This window comes from Accipiter gentilis, chromosome 23 (assembly GCF_929443795.1).
Source record: "Accipiter gentilis chromosome 23, bAccGen1.1, whole genome shotgun sequence".
Classification (NCBI taxonomy): Eukaryota; Metazoa; Chordata; class Aves; order Accipitriformes; family Accipitridae; genus Astur; species Astur gentilis.
The window spans coordinates 4202766-4227540 of record NC_064902.1 but is presented as its reverse complement, the minus strand read 5'-3'; the positions used below and the strand labels follow the sequence as shown (position 1 = coordinate 4227540).

Here is a 24775-nt window from a genome sequence, read left to right as displayed (position 1 = left end):
GCCGTGCGCGGCCCGACTCCCCGGGCGCCGCCGCCGCTGAGGGGACAGCGGCCCGCCTCCGCGCTCCCGGCGGCTCCGCTCCGCTCCGCTCCGAAACGCCGGCTCAGGTAGGAGCGGGAGCCCGGCGCGGCCCGGCTCCGCCGGCGCGGAGGGGGGAAGGAGCGGGGGCGTGGGGGGGGGGGGGGGCGTGGGGAGCGGCGCCCCCCGGGGCTGCCCCGCGCTGAGGTGACCTTGAGGCGCGGGGGGCGGCAGGGGAGCGCTGCCCCTGGGGAGGCGGCGGTGGCGGGAGCCCGCCGGGGCCAAGCCCGCTCCGGAGGGGTGCCGGGGGCAGCGGGGATGCGGCCGAAGGGATGTTTTCTGGGAGGTGGATGGAGACGGCTCCGCCGGAGAGGGCAGCCGGTTGCGCTGCCGCGGGGGAAAACAGCCGCCCGCTCCGCGGCGGTTTCTTCAGTGGCGGGGAATAGGGGCGGGCGGAGGTGACCGCGCTCTCCCGTGCCCTGCTCGGGAAGCCCGAAGGCTGGGAGCTGGCTGGCGGCAGCGAAGCCCCGCGCTGGCCCGCCCGAGGCGCGGCGGGTCCCCGGGCGAGCACCGGCACCGCCGCCCCGCGGGAGCCTGAGCCACCCCGGGGACGGGCTCCGGGCGCCAAGTTTCCGAAGGGGACGCTCTTCTTTAGAAACGTTTATTTGGGAGAGTTGGAAGGGGGTTTATGCCCCTCAGTCCTGCGCCCTCGGCTGGGTTGTGTGAGACGGTGAGCTGATGGAAGGAGAAGCCCCTCGGGAGCGCCGTCGCCGCCGTGGCCGCGGGCGGGGGAACTCGCCCGGCTCCTGCGCCTTCAGCCGAGCTCTGGTACGGCGGGGCTGGGGCTCTTTTCTTTATTTTTTTTCTTCTTCTGTTTGGTTGTTTTTTGGTTGTTTTTTTTTTTTTTTTAACCCCACCACTGGGGGATTTAAGTATCTTTTACAAGCTGTAGTTTTCAAAGCCTCGCAGAACTCCAGTGAAGTGCTAAGAGCACCTCAGAGCCCGAGAAAAACTGCGGCGGGAGATAACTTTCCCTAGGTCACCCAGTAAACCACCCGCCGACGTGCCCCTGGATGCCGGCTGAGGTGTCTGCTGGAGTCCTCGTCGCCGCCACCTTTGCACGGATGTCGTCAAGATGTGCTTTCCTATCGTCACTGAACATAATGGATTCTTTTTCTGAAATTTTGACCTCGAGACTGTGCTAGAAACGTGAAAGAACGAACACTGTCCTCCGTTATGTATCTTTGAAAAGCCTGTTGTATTGTAGGTGGAGGAAAGCTTTCTCACTTAATTAAACTGTCAAAAAGTTTACTTCTTTCTGTGTATCTCTTGCTGATCATTTTTGCTTGTATTTTTTTTGTTCTTATTGTTGTGCTGCTTTATCACATCGCACCAACACAACCTAGTCCTGTGCTAGTACTTTCTTTACTTTCTTTTTATTTAAAGCATACTTTGTAGTAAAGTGATATTTGAGAAGCATGGATTCCAAGATAAGGTCATGGGAAGATAGGCAATCTGAAAGCAATGGTGTAGAGTAGGACTTCACTGCTGCTGAAATAAACTAAAATGTAAGTTTATAAACAGTGTGAAAGTTGACGCTGCTGTAACTCGACTCCCAAACAGTAAAAAGAAATCTTTTAAGGAATACTGATATATTGCTGGTAGGTACTGCAAGCCATTAGTTACATAAGCAGTTCTTTGAAACTGAGTGGGACTGCATGCATATGGTCTTGTTTGCAAGTAGCACTTCATTTCTGCTCCTGTCCACTCATCTAACACGTGACTAATTTTCACATGGTGACTCAAATAGAATTCAGCATTTTTATGACTTTTATGTGAAGAAGCGGTTGCTTGTCTATGTCTGTGTATCTTGCTAATAAACTAGTTCAGTAGTCTTTTTAATGACTTCATGATCTAATGGTGATCTCCATTTTCAAAGTAAGCATTGCTCTAAGTTTTTCCTAAAGCAAAAGAATATGTATTAAATGTTCAGTTTAGTGTCAACGTTAACATTTTCATTTTAACATTTAATGGAATGAATGCAGGGTAGTATGTTAACTTTAATTTGTATTTGATATCATTACCAGTATTGTCCTTCGCTGACATGCTATAAATCCAGGACCACAACCTCTTGAATTATCTAGGCTATTGAATGTGACAGTGATCCAAATTTCTGGCACGTGTCTCTATCCAAATAATATCTCTTAACCATTCAGTTGCCTATTTCCTGATTGCGCTAAGTAAACTTTTTTTTTTTTTTTAATGAGTTCCATGGGGAGATAATGGGTATACTTATATGGTTTCCTGTAATGCTGTCACTTCAATAGGATTAATTTTGGAGGAGTGCAAAGGGGAGAGCGAATGGACCATTATAATAGCCAGTGAATTTGGTTTGGTTTTCCTCAAATCAGCACTTGGTGTCATTTGAGATGCCTCAGGGTACCCCTCCTGGCCTTTCGCACTGCTTCCAAGGGCTGTGAGTCTCCACTATGTCCCATGTCACGTATCAGACACAATAGGGCACCTCGGATAGCATTAGCTACCTCTTTGTAGATAGCTGAGTCAAACCTGGTGCATTTGTCTGGTTCCTTATCCTTTGTTAGCTAAGAATAAAGCACTGCAGATCACTTGCCACAGTAGCTTTAGTGATGTGACTAGAAAGTAGGACTAGTTGTCTGAATATACATAAACCTTTAGGTGTTAGTTTAGAGTTAATCTACATCAACAAAACCTGCATATTCTGGTTATTTGTCCAAAACTTGTAGTAGGCGGTTTAAAGTATAGCAAGTGAGCTAAAAAGAAAATTCTGATACTCAAAATACCCTAAACTTTGCCTTGTTACTTCAGAATAGGTGCAGGATGATGAATATGGCTGGGGGAAAATAATCTGTTTTGACCATGAGGAGAGAACAGAGTGATTATACAAGATTTAAGTGATTTACTGACAGTCTGATGGGAGATGATAGTGGAGGAGATAACTGGGAACGGGATGAATGTTTACATTTAAACAACATCGTGTGGCTGCTGAAATCTTTTAAAATAAACATTCGAACAAAGTTCAAACTTCTGATGAAGCTTACCATTGGAATGCATGTGTCAGATGTACTTAAGAATTCTGTTTAAAAACAAAGCTTTACATGTAAAGTATACTGTGCAGTAAATGTTTGCAATTTGCAAAGTTCAAAGTGAAACTTCAGTTGTCCTTTGAAAGAAAAAGTATGTAAAAACTAAGTAAGTAAAGATGAGTATAAATGCAGCCTATTTATGTTAAGAATAGAACTGGCAAATGCAGAAGGATAAAATATTTTTAATTATCTGAAGAGGAAAAAATCTAAAATCTTTAAGAAAGGAAAAGTGAGCGTGGACAAATAATATTTACATGTAATAGGATAATAGACATAACAGTAATGCACGTCAGTTGCTGAGATACATGTTGGTCTCAGTATACTCATGCTACAAAATTACCAGTTAAATCAGAAAGGCTTATTTTTTTGCCAAAGCCTAGTCTGAAAAAAGTTTCATCTTCCATAAATGGAGTTGTTTAGTAGCAAAATATTTCAGACTTTCATTTTATAGGTGCAACCAACTCTTTCACATTTATTTGATCTAATATAGCATATCCTAAGTGATGTGTTAACTGGCATTTTCCTGGGTGACCCCATACACATCAGCATGGGCTTGTATCTAAAGGTCATTATGTGAAAGGCCTTGTTTTCACGTATTTCATTCTTAAATATTTTGTAACATATAAATAAAATAGCTGGTGTGCTGCAGGGACTCCCTCCATACACTGGAATGTAAACCAAAAAGGCTTAAATGTTTCTTGGAGGCAGAAGTTGCTGCATATGTAACACGTACAATAGGAAGTGTATTTTGAAGGGTTCATTGCATACCTTTAGGTGTGTGGAAAAAGACGTCATTTCTGAAGAGCCTGAGTTTTTTCAGTTTGAATGCTCAGGTCAATGTTCTCATAGCCTCGATAGGAATCATCTTGTGGGAGCTTATTTATCTGCTTTCGGCTGTTTCTCTCCTCTGATCTAAAGGCCTCACATTGCTGGCAGATTTTAGTCTTCCCATCACTCCTATTTCAAGGCCATATGTCCCAAGAACTTCTCGGGTTCCAGAAGTTGCCATATTTGGAGTGCCAAATACTTGTGAAGGCAACATTGTGGTGCAATTTCTGAACATCTGTGAAAGAGCAGCAACGGTGATATTATGTACTAGGTAGTACAGTTGTCATATTACAAGAATCTTTGTTGGCACAGTGAATTTATTAATTGTGTAGTGGAACCCCTTTAAAAAGTGGTAGCACTGGGTTTTTCAGAACCAAAACTGCTTTCTTTCATTGGTGCTTCTTGTGAAGGAGGTACTTTGTCCTGCCTGCATGTAGCAGTCAGATTATGTATGCATTGTATGTATATATGGAAACCATCACATGGGTTTGCAAATTCATCAAGGAGGAATTGATTTTAGTTGTTGAAGGGACAGGATTTGGAGCTGCAAGACTGAATCATGTTTCCCTCTCACACCTACCAAGCTTCACAGCCATTTGACCTTGAATGTGCATTTCAAGTTTTGAAAAACTTTGTGCAGTATGAAGCCCAGAAGCTGTCTCTGTTCAGCATTTATATTTCTAAGATTAATAAGTCATTAATTCCATACTGTTTAATTCCCATAGTGGGAATTATCTTTAGCCTAATTTATTTATTAACATGCCTAAAATAACTTATATTGAACTTCATGAAAAGTACGTCATATATAAAGTCATCCAGCAGGGATGAAGATTGCTTAAAAATATTGCAGCTGCTCATGTCCACTCCATATTACATGCATCTCTTTTTAAAATGCCTTAGGATTCAGCAGTTTTCTGATGAAAAAGAGCTTTTTCTTGGTGGTTAACAGTGAGGCTAACACCTAATGTATTCCTTTTGATATCTCATTATAAGCAGGAGATACTTTCCAAGCCTCTGTATAGCTTTACTGTGGAAAAGTCACAGTGTCACCTTGAATATATTTGGTGATCATATATATTCTATCCTGCTTATTGAATAGCGGTTCTTCATCAGTGGAAGTTATTCCCACTAATGGGAAATCTTCCATCATGGAAGGTGTGATTGCATTCAGCAGAACATACAAAATAGGCCCATATATTAGACTATCTGGCATTTCAGTTTTTGTGATGCAAGTATTTTCTTGGTATTTTAAACCTTTTTTGTAACATTGTTATTATTTAAACAGGCTAATAATGTTTAATAGGATTGAAATAATAGGAATTTTTTTTCAGGGAATGTTAGCTGTAACCAAAACTGGAAACTCCCAATAGGTTGTTGGGTCCCTAGAAAGTATTCTAATAGGTGTCTCGAAATGTTTTTAAGCAGCAGTATTAAATGAGGAGATTTTTTATAATCAAGAACAGAAAAACATTCTTTGCTATCATCAGATTTCTTTGCAATTCTGTTGATAGCAATTGCTGAAGCTTAAGGTAAATTCAGTTTATTAAAAAAATAAGATTTTGATTCTTTTTCACCTCAGGAGATTGATCTGTGCATTTTTAGGTGCTGGCCTACAATCACAGTAAAAGCAAAATTGTAGTTTTGAAAATAAACTTACATAAGAAAAACTAATTGGTGGCAATATTAGGTGCATATACAAATGCTTTGCTGCATTGAACTTGTAGTCTTAAGTTCAAGTGCAGTTGTAATGCATTGCTTTATTCTACAAAATCTACATGTTCACCAGCATTTTTCTAATGTGTGAAGTATTTTACTAGCTTTAAAAATCAGTTTTTGTGGACTAAAAGTAGAAGACTGGCATAAGTTTTGGCCTATAAATAGTAGAAAGTAATTACATGAAGACAAAATGTCAAAACTTTATCTGGAAAATGTCTATTACATGTTATTGGGTTTTTCTTAATTACGGTAAGTACCAAGTGTCCAAAAGCCCTGACAAAAACTAGGCCCATTTTTGGTTAAACATGCAAATGACACAAGAATTGTTCTGGGAGAGGTAGAATGATTCTTCTTGAAAGGTTAACTACTTTGAAAAATTAATGCTATACACTGTAGCCCCGCTGATTCTGTGTCAACTGCTAAAGAATTTGAGAGCAGTAGAAACAAGAAAATGCCATTATGGTCTGTGAGGGTTGGTGTTAATAGGTTTGTTTCCTCCAGAAGATACAGTATTATGTTGCTTTTTGTCTGACCCAACAGTGTTCTTGTCATATTTTTTCTTGGCACTGCTAACATTTATTGCTCCCTAGCTAAATAAGATGACAAGACAGAGTTACATTTACTGTGAATTTTCTTGTGATTTTTTTTTTTTTCCTTCCTTTTTTTTTCACTCAGGTTTTGCAAGTTTCTGGACAGTAGAGAAAAATGGAAAGGTTACTTTATGTGCAGCACTCCTGTTATATATCCTGGCATGACATATGCCTTTTTTTAAAATACCATTGTACTTTTTGTTACTTATAGCCTCCAACGGCTTCCAGATCCCTTCCAGCAGAACTCAGCTTATCTCTATTTTGTATTTTTACTTGATTTCTAGATTTGCACTTTCTCTGCTTACAGTTTACTTTTCAACAAGTTCTTCAATATATCAAGTTTTATTTTGAATTTTGATCTTGTTGGCTTGTGGACTGAAAGTAATATGAACTCTACCTGCTTACTTCTCAAACATGTTTCTCTACTGAAATTTGTTAACGTATACAGTCAGCTGTGATATATATTCTTGCAGTGTGCCACGTGAAATTGCATTCCATTGACAGCGAATTTTAGTAATCACTTTTAATTTGTGTGCCAGTTTGTTTTTTAAGAAACTGTGTACCCACTAAGCTGCAATTTCATATCAATCCCCTGCTAAGCTGTGATTTCATATCAGTCCTAGTCTCCCATGAAAATATCATGTTGGACAGTTACTGAAGGCCTTACTGTAGCCAGTATAAACTGACTATCACTGGGTTTTCCTTCTTTAGTAGGCGGGTTACCATATGAAAAAGGAAATCTCATTGATTTGACAATTTGATTGTTTTCAGGCACTTAATCTTGATGATTTAACTCATTTCAGCATCTTCCTTAGTATAAAAGGGAGGTTGATTGGTTTGCAGTTTCTAGACTCTGACTTGCTTCTCCTTTTGAAGTTGCATACTATTTTTGCCTCTCCACAGTCCTTTGGGAACTTTACCCTTCCTTCGTGCATTATTGAATATAATAGCTAAAGTTTGGGGATGGTTTTAGGTAATTCCTGAAGTACTCTGCAGTGAACTTCATCATTCTCTATCAAACTGAGTATGGGCTTCTTTCGATATTTTTTAGCCTGTTCTTTTTTCTTCAGGCCTGTAGTCCTGTCTTCTTCATAAAAATGACTTCAGAAATTTTTTTGCTTTTCATTACCCTTTAGATGGAGAAATTAAAAGAGTATGAAGAGGGTACTGAGTACTTCAGCTTTCTCTTAACCATATGTTATTTTCTATCCTTTCCCATTAAATTCTAGAACCTCTGCTTATGTCTGTCTCCCACTTTCTTCTGCTGTAATTGTAGATCGTTTTCCTATTGCCTTTTAATGTCCCTTATTAGTTGTTGATCCTTTTGTGTGTTGGCTCATCTGGATCATACCTGAGATGTTTGTGCCATTCTTTCCTACTTGTTCTTTGTTAAATGCTCTTGTTTCACCTTTTGTACAATATCTTCTAATAGTCAAAGCCTTTAAAGGCTCTGGGTGTAAGAGTAATAGTCTCTTACAATGCTTCCTACATTCCCTCTGCACTGAGATAATCTGTTGCACTATTTTATACAGGCTTTGTTGATAACTATCAGTTTTCCTGAACTCCTTGATCATCTCTTCAAGTGATGTTACAAACCATTTGGCTGAGTTTGCTGAAGTTGCTGCCCTGAATTCCACTTCTTTTTTTGTGCTGCTTTCACATCTTTCTTTCAATATGCTGGTGAATTCTCTTGACTTGTGATAATGCTTACTTGAAATGTATTGCTGCCCTTAAAATCTCAGCCAGTGCCTTCCTATTAAATCAGAATAAAATACAACTGTCATGTTAGTAACCTCTTCCATGTTCATACCTTTATCTTGTTAGCACAGGTCCACCTTAATAATATACCATGTTTCCTCCTCAAGGGAGCAGCATGAAAAGATTAAAAAAATGCATGTATGTGATGGCTAGGGCATGGCATGGGGGAACTAAGACTCTGTGTGTTTTTACTTGCTTTGTTAGGGGACATTTTCTGCCTTCATGCAAGTTGCTTGCCTTTGCTGGGCTGTTGTTTCAGATTAATAATTAAACTGCTATGGTATGCACCTAACCTGCATGTTTCAAGGGTTAATTCATCACTACTTGTAAAGCTACTAAGAATTTTGGATAGAAAATGCTGTTTTAAGTGCAAAGCACTGTTTGTATCAGCAAGATATTTCTAATGTTATTTGAAAAGAGTATTAAAGTCACTTGCTTAAAGAGAAATGAAGTGTGGTAGGTTCTACATATACACAAACAACCAAGTCTCTTCTCTATGTGAAAACATCAGTTTTTTTGGTGTTCTTCTTGCAGGCACCATTCTGAGAACCAGTGCATTTCAAGTAGAAGAACCTGCCTAGAACAGAATACCCTTTCAGTTAAAATTTCATCCTGCGCTAGGTAGGGAATATCACATTTATAAACTTGGCACTAAGTGTTGCGTTCTTGTCAAGAGACCACTTCCAAGTAACATTTATGGCCTGATTGTCAAATAAGTTATAGATAACGCAGTAGAAATATTTAATGTATTAAGGGCAGGATTTTTAAAAAGACGAGGAAGGGAAGCCAAATGGAATTTTAAGTCCTGTTGGCTTGTCAATGGAATTTGTGCATCTATAAGTTGGATGGTTTTGAAAATAGCACTCTAAATTGGTGACTAACAGAGATCTTCCCATCATAATGGCTTACCAGTTACAATTAATAATTCAACTGAAGATTATTGGAGTCTGATTCAGTAGCTCCTGAAAATGATGAAAGTTTCTCTCATTGATTTTAGTGGCTTTGGGTTACGTTGTTAGAGTGCTCTGATGAAATAATGTGCTTTTGGGGGATAATTTTCCCCCTTCCAATGCATCTAGGTAGCCACAATTGAAAGTCATGAGTTACAGGAGAAATGGATGATGGATTCTTCTTTGATGCTGTTTATATACCAGTATTTACAAGGATGTATAAGACCCCATTCCCCTGAGTGCAGGAAGAATCAGGCAAAGTGAGTTTCTCTTTGCCAGCTTTCCATAGCAAAAGCTCAGTGGTGGATTTCCTTGGGAAGGGAAGTGGGAGGTGGGCTCTGCAGTAGCTATTACTGCTGTGCAGCATGGGCTCTGCATCAAACGAAACAGCAGCAGTGCCCAGCCTTCCCTCCCAGCTTCCCTCCATCAGTGCACAGGGATGTCCGATGCCGCAGCCTTTGCTGTTACGCACCACTGAGGAGCTGGCTGTTTTCATCATTCCTTCTCTTTCTTTGTCTTTTACTGCCTGCCTCTCCTTTTTCATTTTAGCTCTCTTTCCATCCTCAAAAAATATCTAGATGAATCCTTTCCCCTTAAACCATTTGAATTCCTAAACAGTCTTATATTTGATATTGATTTGGATGGAAACATGCCTTTTACAGCTGTTTGAACAGAGCAATGTCAATTAAACCTACCAGTTTTATCCAACCAGATTTTCAAGCATCCCAGAAGCACAGCACTGTCTTCGGATAATCTGTGTATAAATATAAAAAACAGAAGCCCCATGTATATGTTTGTGAGGGACATAAAATCTATAAAAGAACAGCAGTGCATCACTGGTATTGTTAATAAAACAGATAGAATATTTAGAGGTTTTTAGGGAGATGTGGAATTTTTGTTATATTAATATCTGTGAAAAGAGATTGGTTAATCAAAACAAAGATTTGTGAAAATATGTTTATTATCACTGAAAGATGAGCTGATAGGTCCAGATTCCTCTGCAATGGAGAGAGATATTTTTCTAAATGAAAATACAGAGGTACTGCTGTTGAACTGGGAGTCATTTGGAAGTATTTTTGTCTTCTCATGACACCATGCAGTCCTGTTAGCAGTCTGCCTCTCTGCAGCAGCAATGGGTGTACAGCACTGATGTCTTTTAAAGTTGAATAAAATTCTGCTTCAGATATGACCCTGCCTGAATTTCTTCATCTGTGGAACAGAGTATTGCGTATTGAAGGACGCTTGCAGAAGTTGAAATGAACACTTAAGGCTGCATATGTTAGTGTTTAGTTCCTATGTGAATGCTTTTTTCAGTGCCGGGGGCGGGGGGGAAGGCTTTTTCTACCCATTATTATATACGACTTCTAGCTTCATAACTTTCCTATGATTTAGCCTATTTTTTTTTTTTTTCATATTTCTGTGTAAATATGGTGAAAGAAATATGAGATTGGAGGAGCTTATGATATCCATTCTGATTTTAAACCTATGACTTTTGGAAGAAAATTGTAGCCCTAAAAGCTTTGCTGTGTGAGGGGAAGGTATACAGAAGGAAAAGCCATAGGATGACTATAAGTGTTGAACAATAAAACCAGAACAAAAAGCTTTCTATAAATAGTAGCATGGTCCCAGTTCAGTGAAGTACTTAAGCATATGCCTAAATCCCTCCTTGTTCAACAAAGCACTTACATGTGCATTTGAATTCTGCTGAAATAAAGCATTAAACATCAGGCCTAAGTGCTTTGTTGAATTAGGCTGTATCTACACAGACAGACCTGGAGAGAAGGATGGTTTTCTTCACAGGAAAATTGTATGCTGTAAACCTTTGTGGCATAATATTTTCAATAAAGTTTCTGATATTGTGCACTGACCAATTAACTTAGAGAACTATTGGACATTAAAGTATTAGAGAGTAATTGTTTTCCGATATTCCAAAAATTGTGTTCTTTTGGTGTTTGCAAATTGATCAGACTTAATGATAACTGCTGCCTTTGTAACAGTAGGACCTGCATTATCTACTAAAGTGAATTTCCAATTTCTCAGTAAAACTAATACAACGAGGATTTTCCTCATGACCTTAGTGAAGCAGTCTGTGCTCAGGAATTTAAAGCTGGGCTTCTTGATCCAGGTACCCCAGTTAGCACCCTGTCCAGCAGTTTTCAAATACATGTAAAGACCATTTTGGTTCTCAATTTTTGAGTTATCTATATAAGACCTCTTACAAAGGCTTATTTTCTCAGAAAATATTTAGAACTTATTTTCTTAAAATGAAATCTAGTTAACCATTTCAATTTTTCAAAGCATTAGTCACTTTTGAAACTATTCTACAGGTACCCTATTTATTGACAGCTATTTTGAGTCATCTTGTCTCTGAAAGGGCTCCATATAATGTTATCAGTTGTTGTGATGGCTGGCTGGATTGATCAGAAGGCGATACTTAAAGTGTCTCTCGATCAGGCTAAAATAATGAAAATACAATGCATCCTGCTTTTTTATAACATGGACGTACACAACTAACCAGACAGTTTTTTTCATTTGTAGGAGTGTGGAGGTTATAAAACTTACATTTCCATTGGGATGGAAACTTCAACGTGTCACTCCCTTGTCAGGGATTCTGAGGTACAGACTTGGCTTTTGAGAAAGCTGCCCCAAGTTCCTGCTCTGATTGACAAGACAACTTTCACATCTCAAATCACTCAAAATTAATCAGACCCAGGATTCCCCAAATGCATTTCAGTATATTAGTTATGAGAGTCACCTTCACAGCTAGGATATTTTTTTTTATTTTTCTTTCCAATGGAAATCTGGGTGAAGTAGGTAGGTAAGTAATGAGTAGTTGGACTTTTGATAAAGCGAAGTTTTGACCAAACAATGTTCTGATGTTTTAATGAAACAGAATTACCATTGTGATTTGGTAGACATATATATGTGGCAAGTGGATATATATGTGGCAAGTGAAAGACCGCTTTCAAAAATAAGTCTTTGAAGTACTGGGACTCTATAAAAAGAAGTGTGTACAGCCCAAGTCATACCTAGTGCTAATTGCCTATCAGTCACAGTGCTAGAACACACTGCCTTTGCTTTGTTTATTTCACTGTTTTTCTGTTGAGCAAATCTGTGTACCTATTTTGTGTGTGTGCATTATGTCCCTATCAGGAAAAGCACACTGTAAGAATGGTTGATTCAAGTGTTACACCTTTGAGCTGATTAAAGAAATTCTAATCTGGATCTTTACATAGGAAGTTATAAAGGAGTTTCATAATTTAAACCAGATCAAGTCTATAAAGTCATAATAAGCTCATGTAAATCTCCCCAGTGTAATAAAGCTGAAATATTTCAATTGTATAATTAAAAACACGCCTCTGTAAATATTTGAGTGAAAGTCCCTTGTTGCTTTACATTATATTTGATTAGAGCAGATATAGCTTTGAAGAAGTACCATTTTGATCTGATTCAAAGGCCAACTGTTACGAGTCATGGTTAATGTCATAATGTTCTCTTACTTCATGTGCTGCATTTGGCACTTTAAGATATACAAAATGAGCTTTATCTTTTTGAACTTTATACTGTGTGGATGGTAGTTTCTGTAGCAAGGATCAAAATACCTATTAGAAACAGGATCAAAATAGGAAAATCAGTCTATAGAATGACATAAAAATTCTGTTGAAATTAATGAAATTATACTATGTGGTGTAATTAAGCAGGTTGGTAGATAAGAAAACTAATGAGCTGGTCTTTGTCAAATATGCAGACTGAGTAACTTCCAATACGATATTGCTGTAGAAATGACAGATTAAATTGGAAGTAAACTGATTAAGTGTTTGATGATCTAATGTTGAAATGTACAAGTAATAAAGCAAACCAGTTTTGCAAAATATGTCTCGGTCAAGCTTCCTCTTCAAAACGCTGAAAATAAGTTCAGTGTTTTGAATGAAATGGTCAAGAGCTGTTTTGTTAAAGTAGCGTGGCAAATAAATTCTTTAATTATTTAGTCCAGTGATGGTGCCAGAGGCATTTAAATCTTGCCTGCAGGAGAAGGAAGAATATTTTTTAAGCTATATATCAAGTACCACTACTAATTTTAATTACCAAAATGTACAATTTTTGATTAAGAAAAAAAAATCCAAGAAACTGAATCACATTCTATTCCTATTAGAAAAAAATAAATTTTTTCTGAGATAGGATTTTGGTATGAGTTAGACAATATTGTGAGTAAAGTTTAACAAAATGATAATGATTATTAAATATTTTTGTTAACTAAATAAAGGAAAACATAGTGGGGAAACATGAACAGTCATTATTTCCTCTACAATCCCTTCTGCGCATTCCTCTGCAGAGAGCTTTCAACAGATTTTAACCTAAGCGGGCTTCATCAGCTGGGTACATTCTCCTCTCTCCCTTCCTCCACCTCCTTGGGAAATTGAAATCAAATTGCATTGTGCAGCAGATTAGTAGGGAGTTGAGTAATCAACTTGCAGAGGCAGTGATGACCTGGAAGCTTGGTTTTAAGTTCTCCACGCCTCCAATCCAGTACTGTGGCTTTTTCCTAGATGCTTCCTTTCTGTTTGAGATAACTGACAAGTGAATATGGAAGCACATGTAGAAGTGTATGCATAGGTATATGAGAGTAAGATTGATAGGGGAGGAAAAAATATATCTGCCAACTCAGAGCAATTTATATTCTCATTTCAATTTCTTCCTGAAGGTGGAAGGCAGGTTTCCCTCAGCTACATTCATGTATCAGCTATTGTGTGTCTATGACAGTCTCATGGGACTGATGGCATCTTTTCATATTCACTTTTCTCATTCTTACACAGAAGGATCGTAGAGGTTCAAAGGTACGGTAACACTGGTCAAAATATCTTTGTTCTGAGAAACTCAGAATATTTTAAAGTTGTGGGTTTTTTTTCCTCTTTTTTTTATTTGAGTCTGTTAACCAAGATGCTTTTTAGCACCACGAGGGTTGGTAGGAATTGACGTTCTTCGCAAATTAGTCCAGCTGTAGCAATCTTTGCTGTATTCATAGAAATAAAACATTATTTGTTGTTTATATGAATAGCTGTTTGAGATCATTTTAAGGTAAAGGCTTATTTTTAAATACAACATACATTAAAAATATACTTCAGAAGATACTTTATTAATATACATAATAATATCTCAGCTTTCTGAAGGACAAATAACTTTTCACGTATGTAGAACTAGGAATTACAAGGATCTTCTGTGAAGTACTTCCTATCTATAAATATTTGTGAAACCCTGTCCAACTGTGAATAGTAAGGAAGGCTGCAGGCTGAAGATTTGATCTTAGAAGGCACCAGTTTCAGTGAGGATGGTGCTAGAACTCTGTAGCAAGTGGGGCACCAAAAGGGTATGCTTTTTACAGATGAGTATTTGGCTGTGATGATACAGACAGATTATTAAATTAATTAATTTAATTTTCTGTTTCTGGCACAAGTTTTTCTGTGCATCATCTCCATGATATTTGATCGTTTCCTTATAAGTTGTAATTTCTCGAGTCCGATAATACTGCAAAATGAGCTTTTGTTTTGTTTTTTAGTCTCCTTTTAAAAAAAGTAAAATCCTTCATAATTGTGTGGAAAAAATAAAAAATACCCCAAATGTTACTTTAAAAAGAAATGCTACTTTAAAAAGAAGCAAACCCCCAATTTTTCTTTTGCCTGCTTCCTCATTTTTGGAAGGAGTAACCTGATTAGAATTGTTTCAGTTTCTTGATAATAATGTCTACAAGATAATTCTGGGGCTGCTTTGGAAGCCAGTTCTCTGCTAGAGTAGTCAGCATTAATACAGCTGCATGAAATTCCTAGTGAGTAACATTGCCCTTTTAATGTTCAATTGAGAGTGTAAAATAGCATTTAAACTCACTGGGGCAGGAAGTGCGTATAAAGTGGAGTATCCAGTTGCCAGGAAGTTTACAGACACAGAATCGTTTCATGAACTTGAGAAAAGTGCCTGAATATGAAGAAAGTACATATTAAGTTTAAGCCTTGATATGCTCTGTGGTGCCATTTTACTAGAACAGATTACAGAAATCAAGTAGTAGTATTCAGCATTTTCCTGGGTTTTTTTGGTTGTTTTTTTGGGGGGGTTGGTTTTGTTGTTGTTCTTTTTGTTTGTTTTGTGGGGGTTTTTTTTGTTGTTGTTTTGGGGGTCTTTTTGAAAGAGATCTTTCCTCTAGGAATTAAATCCATGTTCTGTTAGATAAGCTCAAACTTAATATCAAAGCACCATGAATAAGGCATTCTTATCAGCTATGTTATACTGAATTCCAGTGTAGTTATGGTGAGTAGAAACTGGGGTTAGAATAAACCCTCCAAACAATAATTCTAATTGTAGACTTAAGAAGGTTCACCTTTGCTGGTAGGCTAATTTTAAAAAATACTTGATATACATGAAAGACATTTTAAGGAACAGCAAGGTTATAAAATTAGGTAGTTCCAGATTAGGATATTCTATAATCTCTATTCTCTGGGCAGTGAAGGGAATGCCGTCTGAACTAGTTATTTATGACAATGTGGCTGACTTTTGTGTAATGCTACAAATATGAGATGTATCTCTACAGACAGCAGAGTTCAGTGTATGGTATGTGTTTTCACTGTGAAAAGTTTCAGGTCTAATGACTGTGTGAACTGGATGAAGGCATAGGAAATGAATTATATTCCCAAGGCTCTTTCAAAAGGGAATGCGGGAAAATCCTTGACTGATTATGAACTTGGACTCTCAAGTGCAAAAGAGTGTATTTAGTGACTGTATTTCTCAGAATCCAGCTTTACTTCCCCTGTCTTGCAATATTGGAAACTGGAAGAAAATTAGCATTTAGAAAGTTAGGATTGAATCGACCACAGGAGCTGACAGTATTGTTACCTAAGGCAACTGGGCCAGGGCAAGCAAAGGAAATGCCTTGACCAAGAGAAAGTTTGTGGTAGGAGTGAAAAAGTTGATTTTTTTTTTTAATCTCAACTTGGACAGAAGTTAGCCCAATTACTCCAAGTATTGGATAAAAACAAAAATAAGGCCATGGATGTTGAAAACCTCTGAAAATATTTGTATTGAATCATTAATGTAAGTTCTGAGGAGAATAAGAGGAAGAGGCAGCTGATGAGGCAAAACCTTCACTGGCCATCATGCCTCAAACTCCACACACACACACCCACACCCACACACACACACACACACACACCCCGCTTCCAGAAGCAGAGGAGAGTGGTAGTGTTTTTTCTACAGGTTTTGTGTGTTGGTTTGTTCCCCTGTGGAACTCAAGGTGGACATCTGCGTAAGAGTCCTCTGTGGGGAAAATGGCAAACAGACCTGAAATCTGTGGATTGCACCCACTATCCTGTCTGCGTGTCTAGACTTACTTCAGGTATGGTTTTCCATTTTTATAGTGTTCTGTACACTGTAGGCAGAATGCAGATAAAGGCAAATTTATAACTGCATTTGAGTCGAGTGGGCATGCTCACACTTGGAATATTTCCTTACTGCTTATTGGCTTTTGCATTTCTGATAATTCAGTGGTTTATTTCAGTAGAAATGTTTTGCTAATTTGATAGTTTATGAACTTTCTCACATAGCTGTCAATGGACCAATAGAAGGTGAATATGCAGCATAAATTAAAAATCTACTGCCATGCTACTACATTAGAATAATTAAAAGTAATATGAATAAATGTTATCTTCTACAGATAATTAGTGCATAAAATATACAATAGGCAAAATACTCACCTGAAAATAAGCACTGTTATCAAGGGCAGTAATACTGCTAAGCAGAGACATTAGTAGTGTGTGTCAAAACCACATTTTAATTTCAAATGTCATTTAGGAAACATCAGTTATTCTTTTACCTTCCCTACTGATGATGTGACCTTTTGCAGTTCCTATATAGAAGTAGAGAATAAAACAGTTATTCAAGAATAGTAGGGCAGAAACACAGCAATTAAGGCTGAATATGTTTCTAAGCTATTGAATATAAAAACTAAAAACTGTCCATACACCTTCATTCTAATGGTAATCTAATCTCTAAGTCCATTCAGATGGACAGCCTGTTTCTCCTTCCTTAACAGCTCTTGTAGCAAATAAACAGTCCTTTCAATTTCTGCTTTTCAGTGTTCATTAAGTACCTTTAATTTTCAGTTAAATTCCTCTTTTATTTAGCTGTTTTGAAAGATGAGCTATAAACATTTATAAAATGTAATTATAGAGACATTTCATTGCTGCATAAATAAATATTTTTGAACATAGACACAAGAATTCTCCATGGAGTCACTTGGTTGTGCGTGTTAACTATAAAATTAATTTTCTGCTGAGTAAGTGTAACTGGCTCTGGAGTACAACCAGTATAAACTTAGCATAGCTTTAGAGATTGTTACAAATCTGTGAATGACTTTTAGCAAAGATTGTAACCTTAGTTTTGTTTAGTACTGCTCTAGATACATTGTTAACCCCATGTCGATGATTCAAAATGTTTCACAGTGTCATGGTAAAATTTAGAAATGACAAGTTTTAAAGTAAATGGTGTGAATGAGAAGAATAATTACTTGTATGAGCAGAAAAGATAAACCTTTATAAATGTATTCGAACAAGTCAAAAGCCTTATGAATTGCAGTTGCCAGGTCAGGGCTGTGCTTTTTGAAGAGTTACCATGTAATAATTACTAACATTTCATGCATGAAAGATTTAGGAAAGCTTAAAACCTGATGCATTCTGTCTCTCTCTTAGCTGATTCTTCTGTACTGTTTGATCTGTTTTTCTGTTCTCTTTGATTTGGCAAAGATAAGTGTGTGTGCATACAAACACAACATCATTTAATTACAACTCAGAGTAAATGGTGAATGTGTGCATGTACATAAACACACACATGCTGTCCTCAGTATCATTTAATTACCACCCAGTGCAAACAATCTTTCTGTTTTCTGTATCCTGGGGCACAAAAGGAATGTTTTCTTCTTTCTGTTTGTTTTAGGGGCAGTAGACTAAGTATTTCTCTGAAAGATGTAATTTAATATCTGACTACTGAACAGAACACAGAAACATAGTAGAAATTACTGTGAAAATTAGAAATACATGACACTTTCTTGACATGTAAATGTTTAGTATTGTATGAGATTGGGTGTCTTCTTTGCATCTTGCTAATATGCTTGACATTTACATATACAGCATGATAATTAAAAATTTGATCTGGCCTAGATGCTCTAGAAATACAGTGCATATTTATTCTTTGCATGTGGACACATACATTCATTTATGTGTATGTAGATTTCTGTTTTTCTTATTTGTTTTGGCTTTTTGTATTTTACAAAGGTATTAACAGTAAGGATAAATATCATCTCGCTCTTATGAGTTGAAATTAGCAGAGTGCCTTGGCTGCATAAAATAATGTTTAAAGTTTTTGAAAACTTATTATTCCCTAATGGCTTTCTTTTGTTTTCAGTATGCTTATACTGACTGCCTTTAAGAATTAATATAAATTAAGCTGGTATAAAGTGGTACAAAGACTGAATTTCACACTGTTTCATAAAAGAAGTTTATAGCAGGCCTGTTTCCCAATTCCTAAGGTGTTACTTTTATAAATGGTTTAAGTTATTTATCTCAATTAATACTTATCTTAAGCTTATTTGGACAATATATCTTTACAACTGGTTGTAGGAAATGAGGCTTGAACATATTTGATAAAATATTCTATCAGAAAAGTTATAATTGAACTCAGAATTTAATATTTGTCTATCTTTGATATCATCTCCCCAGGAAGGAAAAAACTACAAGCTAACAGCTTGCTAACAAGGCACCATTATTTTATTTGTATCTATCTGTTTATCAATTCACAATCAGGCTGCTGATTCAGCTTCAGCTGAATGTTGTTTGGACAATTCAAGTAGGTAAAGAGACTTTGGTCAGTTTACCAGTAAATAGATTTTTAAAGTTGAGAACTAAAAATAGGATTAGAAAGTGATCACTAATTGGCATCCTGTTGGTTTGCTCAGCAAGAGACTACTGAGACAGAAATAATATTTATGCAGTGCCTGGGTACCACTGTAATAAAAATGAATAATGACTGAGCTGCTTTCTCATCCTTGGAAGTGGTCCTTCCACTTCTGGGTTGGAGGCATGTTTGTTTAACAACTGCCCTCTGGGGTATACCTCTTCTGTAAGTAAGTAATAGACTTCAAGCTGCATAACCTTTTATCCTTGCTAAAATATTAATTATTTTCAACATTCCAAACTATGCACAAAGGAATCAAAGTACAAATGCTAATTGTTGAGGAGGGGACTGTAAGCGAAGACTTCAGAAGTCACTATACAAAGCAAACTTAATGCTGTTTTGGTTATTTTTCTGTCTCTTAACTATTTCCTTGGCCCATGCTTTTTCCATATGCCTAGGTAAGAGCTTAGAGGCAGTTTCCTGTTGATGGCATCAAAGACAGGGAATCAACTGCCCAGATTTTCCTAGAGGAAGCTGCCGAGTCTTACTCTTTGCCCTTTCAGTACTACCAGCATTTAGGAACAGCAGTACTTAAAAATGAAAGTCCTTTGCCTTATTTATCCCTGCTGAAGTTTTGTTTTCAGCTTAGAGAAGGTGAACACACCTGAGTCCTGAAAGATACCTCTTAGCTATGCCTGCCAGTGTAGGTACCAACTAATGGAGGTGTTACGTTAATCATATAGCATGTATACTGTAAGAATCTTAACTGATGATTTTACTCGGCTATGAGGAGCACACTTGCATTCCACATTGGACTAAAATCATTGTGAATTATTGCTGACCTAAAGTTGGTAAATTTTGTTTGCTTTCATATTCTCAGTGGCTGAACCAAATATTTTGCAAGAAACAAAACCAGAATTGAACTGAAGCATCAATTATAGAATCAGGCTTTGTTTTCAGCCTTAAATATTTGCTGGCTCAATTAAAACTAAATGTTTTCCAGATCTTCTTAAATCAGGTGAATTCTGAAATGAGAAGGTAATATTATAAAAATATTTTAACGTGAAACATTAAATTGTTCAGAAAGAAATCTTTCACTTTGATCTCAAAATGAGATGGTTTATATTCTGAAACTTCTGCTCTCACATTTTTCCCAGCTTAGCCTCTTGGTCAAATATAACTTCAGATAATAATTAGTTTTAGTTATGACCTTTTTCTCCTACTCCTGCAATCCCCAGCTATCCCCAAGACACACTTAATTTTTCCTGCAGCTTGCTGGCTCTATTATTACCAATCCCATTGACTTCTGCAAAATGTTCCTCTGCTAACTGGATGGTGTTTGGAGGAATGACATGCTCTTTACTGAGGTTTTCATTTGACTGCAGTTTGACTGACTTCTCAAGAAACCGCAGTCCATTTACTTCAAAAATGACTGCATGATAAGTGATACGGACAACCCCTTCCGTAAGTACTGAAAGAAGGAAAATCTAAGATGTCTATATTCATTTGTTCATATTCTAATTCTCAAAATGGATTAAAATCTAAAGCATGTATTATTTTTAGGCTCGTCAAGAAATGCACACATACATAATTCAGAATAGAGTAGAACCATGCTCTATGCCAGTGGCTTTCATCTAAAATAAATGCATCTATTTCTTTATCCAGGGCATTTCCCACCATCTGATTATTACAGTAGCTTTGTGTGATATTATACGATGTGTGTAGCAAAAGCAACATATATGCTTTTATCTGATAAGTACTCTAAAAGATTTTTTTTGCTTGATTTGCTATAGTTGTTACAAATTCTGCCGTTGCAGACTGGGATTGAAATTGTTTAACTTTGGAAGAAGTACTTAATGAAGAGTTGCTGAAATTAAATTTCAGGCAGGGAGATATCAGCGTAGAGGATGAGAAAAGGTGCAATATAAAGCTGTTAGTCATACCTCATGTACAGCATTGACTATGTTGCTCAGTGGCATTTCCTGTAATTTGCTCTGAAGACTTCTATGTATCTGTTAATCATCATTCCTGGTTTTAAATACAAAGTCTCTCTCCTTTGATCTCCTAGCTCTCCCGCAGCCCTGCCTAACGTAGATGTTAGGCTTTTCACAGGCCAAATATTATTTGTCAAAAAAATCCAGAGAAAACGTCTGCCCATAAATTTCTTATTTGCATATTCATCTGGGCATATTCCTGGCTCAGACTTGGCTTTTCTTTCTTTTCCTTCCATTAAAATCTTCTGCTGAGCAATGAGCTCATCGCAGCACTTTTCCTCTCTCCATTTCTTCTGGAGAAGAATTGCCTGTGTAAATCACTGAAATGGCATTGCTGATTGCCACAGTCTTGTAATGTAGCTGAACTCTAGCAATGATTCATCTTTGGATCTGCTGAAGGTCTCCAAATATGAAAGCAAGGAGAAATAGTTTGAATTATACAGAGAAAGTTTTGCAGTGAATTCTCAACACTACTTGAAGGCCATTGACTAACTATTGTAGATGATCAATATTGTCTATCATGTTTTTTTCATCCAGCTATCCAATTAACTTTGTCTCCCAGTGATGCATGGGAAAAATAAGACCAGAGTTTTGCTGGTACATTCAGACCCCGCAGGTATGTTTTACCAATATCCAGAAGAAAAATGATTATTTTTTTCCCCCCAGATTTGAACTCTCACAAGAAGAGCAAGGGATGACTTACCTAGAAAATCAAATTAGAATTTTCTCCAGCAAATGTTTTCCAAACACCTCTAAGCCTAACAGAGAGGAGGAATGAACACCATTTCTCTCTATCAGATAATCCAAAAAATGTTATGGTAAAATGTCTGTATGATTACCTCTATGTTGGAAAGCAATAACAAACTAAGAGAATGGGGCAACAGCATTGCCATGAGGGCAGTGTAGCAAGAATTGTGTAATTTTCACAAACCTTATAGTGAAAACAGCAGCTATCAGAGAAAATTACTAACACAGCTGTGTGGTGGGTAGTGTCTGTTGAAACGACAGTCATGTTAGCTCTAGTAAATGCTTCTAGTTTTATACACTTTTAGATTTATAAGCATTTTAAATAACCCTCTAATGTGCCACATGGTTGGAAGTAAGTCATCTCCAAAACAGAACACCTATGAGACAGATTTAAAGATCTAAAATTCTCATAAGAGCTATAACCAATGTCCTTTACTTATTCTCCAAAAGTTTTTTAAAAATGTAAATGTTTTCTCCCATATTCCTCTGCTTGCTAACTGAAAAGAATCCAAACTTCCACTGCCAATAAAGGAGGGGGGGGGAACTGGATCTGAGGCAAACAAAAATGTTTTGGTGAAATAGGATTAGTTCTTAAATCTCAAAAAAGCTTGTGGAGTCATGCAAAACAGAAAAGAGAGGTTTAGCCTGCATAGAAACAGAATCACATGAGTGCAATATCATTCAGACTTTCACTCATGTGACGTTTGGTTGTTGTTGGAGACAAATCTTTGAGAAAAGAAGTACAGTAGTTTTTATAGATAAGGAGCTCAGTTTCCTTAGCTTTTTGTGGTACATGAAATACAATTATTGCAAGGGGGATGAAGTGGGAATATGGCAAATACTCTTCTAATTTGTCTGCATGTGTGTTTTCTTTAAACAGTGAATTTTTTTTTTTTATTTATTTACGGTAATGTGTTTTGATTTGTGGGCTGTAACACCAGGTGCAGCATGTGTTGCTGCTAGAGTTTCACAAGTAGTTCTAAGAGAATGACAAGGCATGGGGAAAATTGTTAAGACCTGCCATAGTGAAGATGAAGTTAAAAAAGTCAGATCGTGGGGATAATGGCTAGAGAGAATGAGATTTGTTTGTTCATATATAGGAACTGCACAGTCCCTTCCTTCATTTTCTTGCAGACCTCTATGAATAATTGTGCACATCCACAGTGCATGTTGAAGGTTAGAGTCTTCATGGCCATCAGCACCTGCAGAGTGCTTTGTGTTTATTATGCTCTGCAAAAGAAGGCATGAAGGATATAGTATACTTCCTGGGGCTCAGTTCCTCTCAATTGCTTAGTTCTCCGAATGAGTGCTGTTTGCATTTGGACTGCAGGAATGTTTTGCGTTAGCAAGTTGCTTGTTAGTTTTCTTAGTGTTTTTAAAAACCTGGGCCTTGCCTGGAATAGAGTTTACTGCTTCAGCTCATTCAAAGGAGGCATAAAAAATTAACATTCTGTTTCCTGGGGTAATGCTGCATCTCCAGATTCCTCAACACAAGACAGAGATTGTCAGTTGTGTTGGAACCAAACTAGAAAATGCGTTCAAAGTCTGAGGGAGTTCGAGTGGCAAATCCCCCAGAAAAAGACTCCTTTAGAAGGAGAATTATCCTGGTGCTGCCTACGCTGCCTCTTTGCTGAGGCTTGTAGCAGTTCTTGAAGGCACTGACATTATGTACAGGGACAAAAATCAGATAAAATATGGGGTCAGTGTTACAGGTGTCACAACAAGCATTTTGTTCCCGTAGCACTTCTTTGTGTTTGAACTTTTTCCAGCATAACCTGGCCATCTAGACTGCATGTGTAGGATTTGTGTGCTGTGACTCATTCACCTCTTCAGCACCATTCTGAAAAGATCCCTTTACATTAATTGATCGCAGTACTTGGAGATCTTTCAGATGTGGTAGTTCTAAGTATGTTCTGCAGTGCACACTCATCTCTTCCTCCGTCTCTTCTTTGGTCTCTTGTCTCTGTAATTTAGAGAGAGCTGAGATATGGGTGGTGTATTTTGCTCTTCTTATGATTCTAGGAGTGACTAAAGAGAATTCTGGTCAAAACATGTCTCGGATTGGGTTCATAAGACACAGGAAAAATGTGGGACGTGAAAAAATGAAGTAAGGAGCATTTGAAACTCATTTCAAATTCCCACATCAACATCACCATTGAGAAAAGGTTGTTTTTAAGTTGCTGTGTGTGTTTTTTGTAATTAAAATTTGGTTTCTTGGTATTAGTATATAGGAAACCATCATTCTCGGCAACCCTTCTTTAATCCAGGAAAAAAGTAAACCTCCCTAAATCACACTGTCCCATAAGCCAAATTATGTATTAACCCTGAGATGAAAAATGGTAATACTTACCAGCATCATATGCTTCCTAGGTACTCTTCCATAAGAGTCTGTCATCCTTCTGGCAAGTGGGGAGGTGAGTCATAATGATTCTTTTCCTTTGCCTAATAGGTTGTACTTGGCTTTTCAGTCCACTTCCAATTTGACAAAAGTCCTTATTACAAAACATACTCCCTGTATACCTTCTCCTGCACCCAGATACAATTTTCACTTGTACTGCCAAGGATTCAACATGGATACTTTTTATCCACACTCATTGATGTGAAGGAAATAGTATTCTGATGGGAATGTGATTTATTTTTTTCCTGGTGCATTGTACTGTGTTCTCCTAAACTACGTGAAACTCCTATGCACAGCTTCTTGTAGTTTTCCAGTTATTCTTAATAATCTCTGTTGCCTTGCCTTTGTCTTCGATGCTAAGGTAACACCTGGCCCATAGTGGATGGAATGTAATGTCTTCTGAAACATACTCTCAGCAGGTTTTCTACCAGAGTCAGTGAAAGTTAATGGTCTTCTGAAACCTGAAGTAGCTTCTGGGTGATTTGGAATGCAGTCCAAGGAATGGACTTATCATTACCTGATAGTTTGTATTTCACTGATATAATTTTTGTCAAATCTACTTTTTTAGGAGAGATATTTTTGTTTCTCATTTTTCAGTAGAAAAAAATCCAAATACAAAATAGATTGAATACAAAGTGGATTGAGGCAGTATGGTTGAAGGGGAAAGAAATGTTTTCTCTGCTTAATAATTCTTACAGAAAAGTAAGTCAGCTTAAAGGAA

General features: G+C 37.5%; 1 protein-coding gene across 14 annotated transcripts in view; it reads left to right on the top strand.

Moving 5' to 3' along the window:
* Positions 1-24775, top strand: part of ATP2B2 (ATPase plasma membrane Ca2+ transporting 2) — a 439575-nt gene continuing 414800 nt past the window's right edge. For all 14 annotated transcript variants that reach the window (XM_049826145.1, XM_049826157.1, XM_049826153.1 and 11 more), the window contains exon 1: positions 1-107. The gene's annotated coding sequence lies outside the window, so the exon portion shown is untranslated. The remainder of the gene's footprint in view (positions 108-24775) is intronic.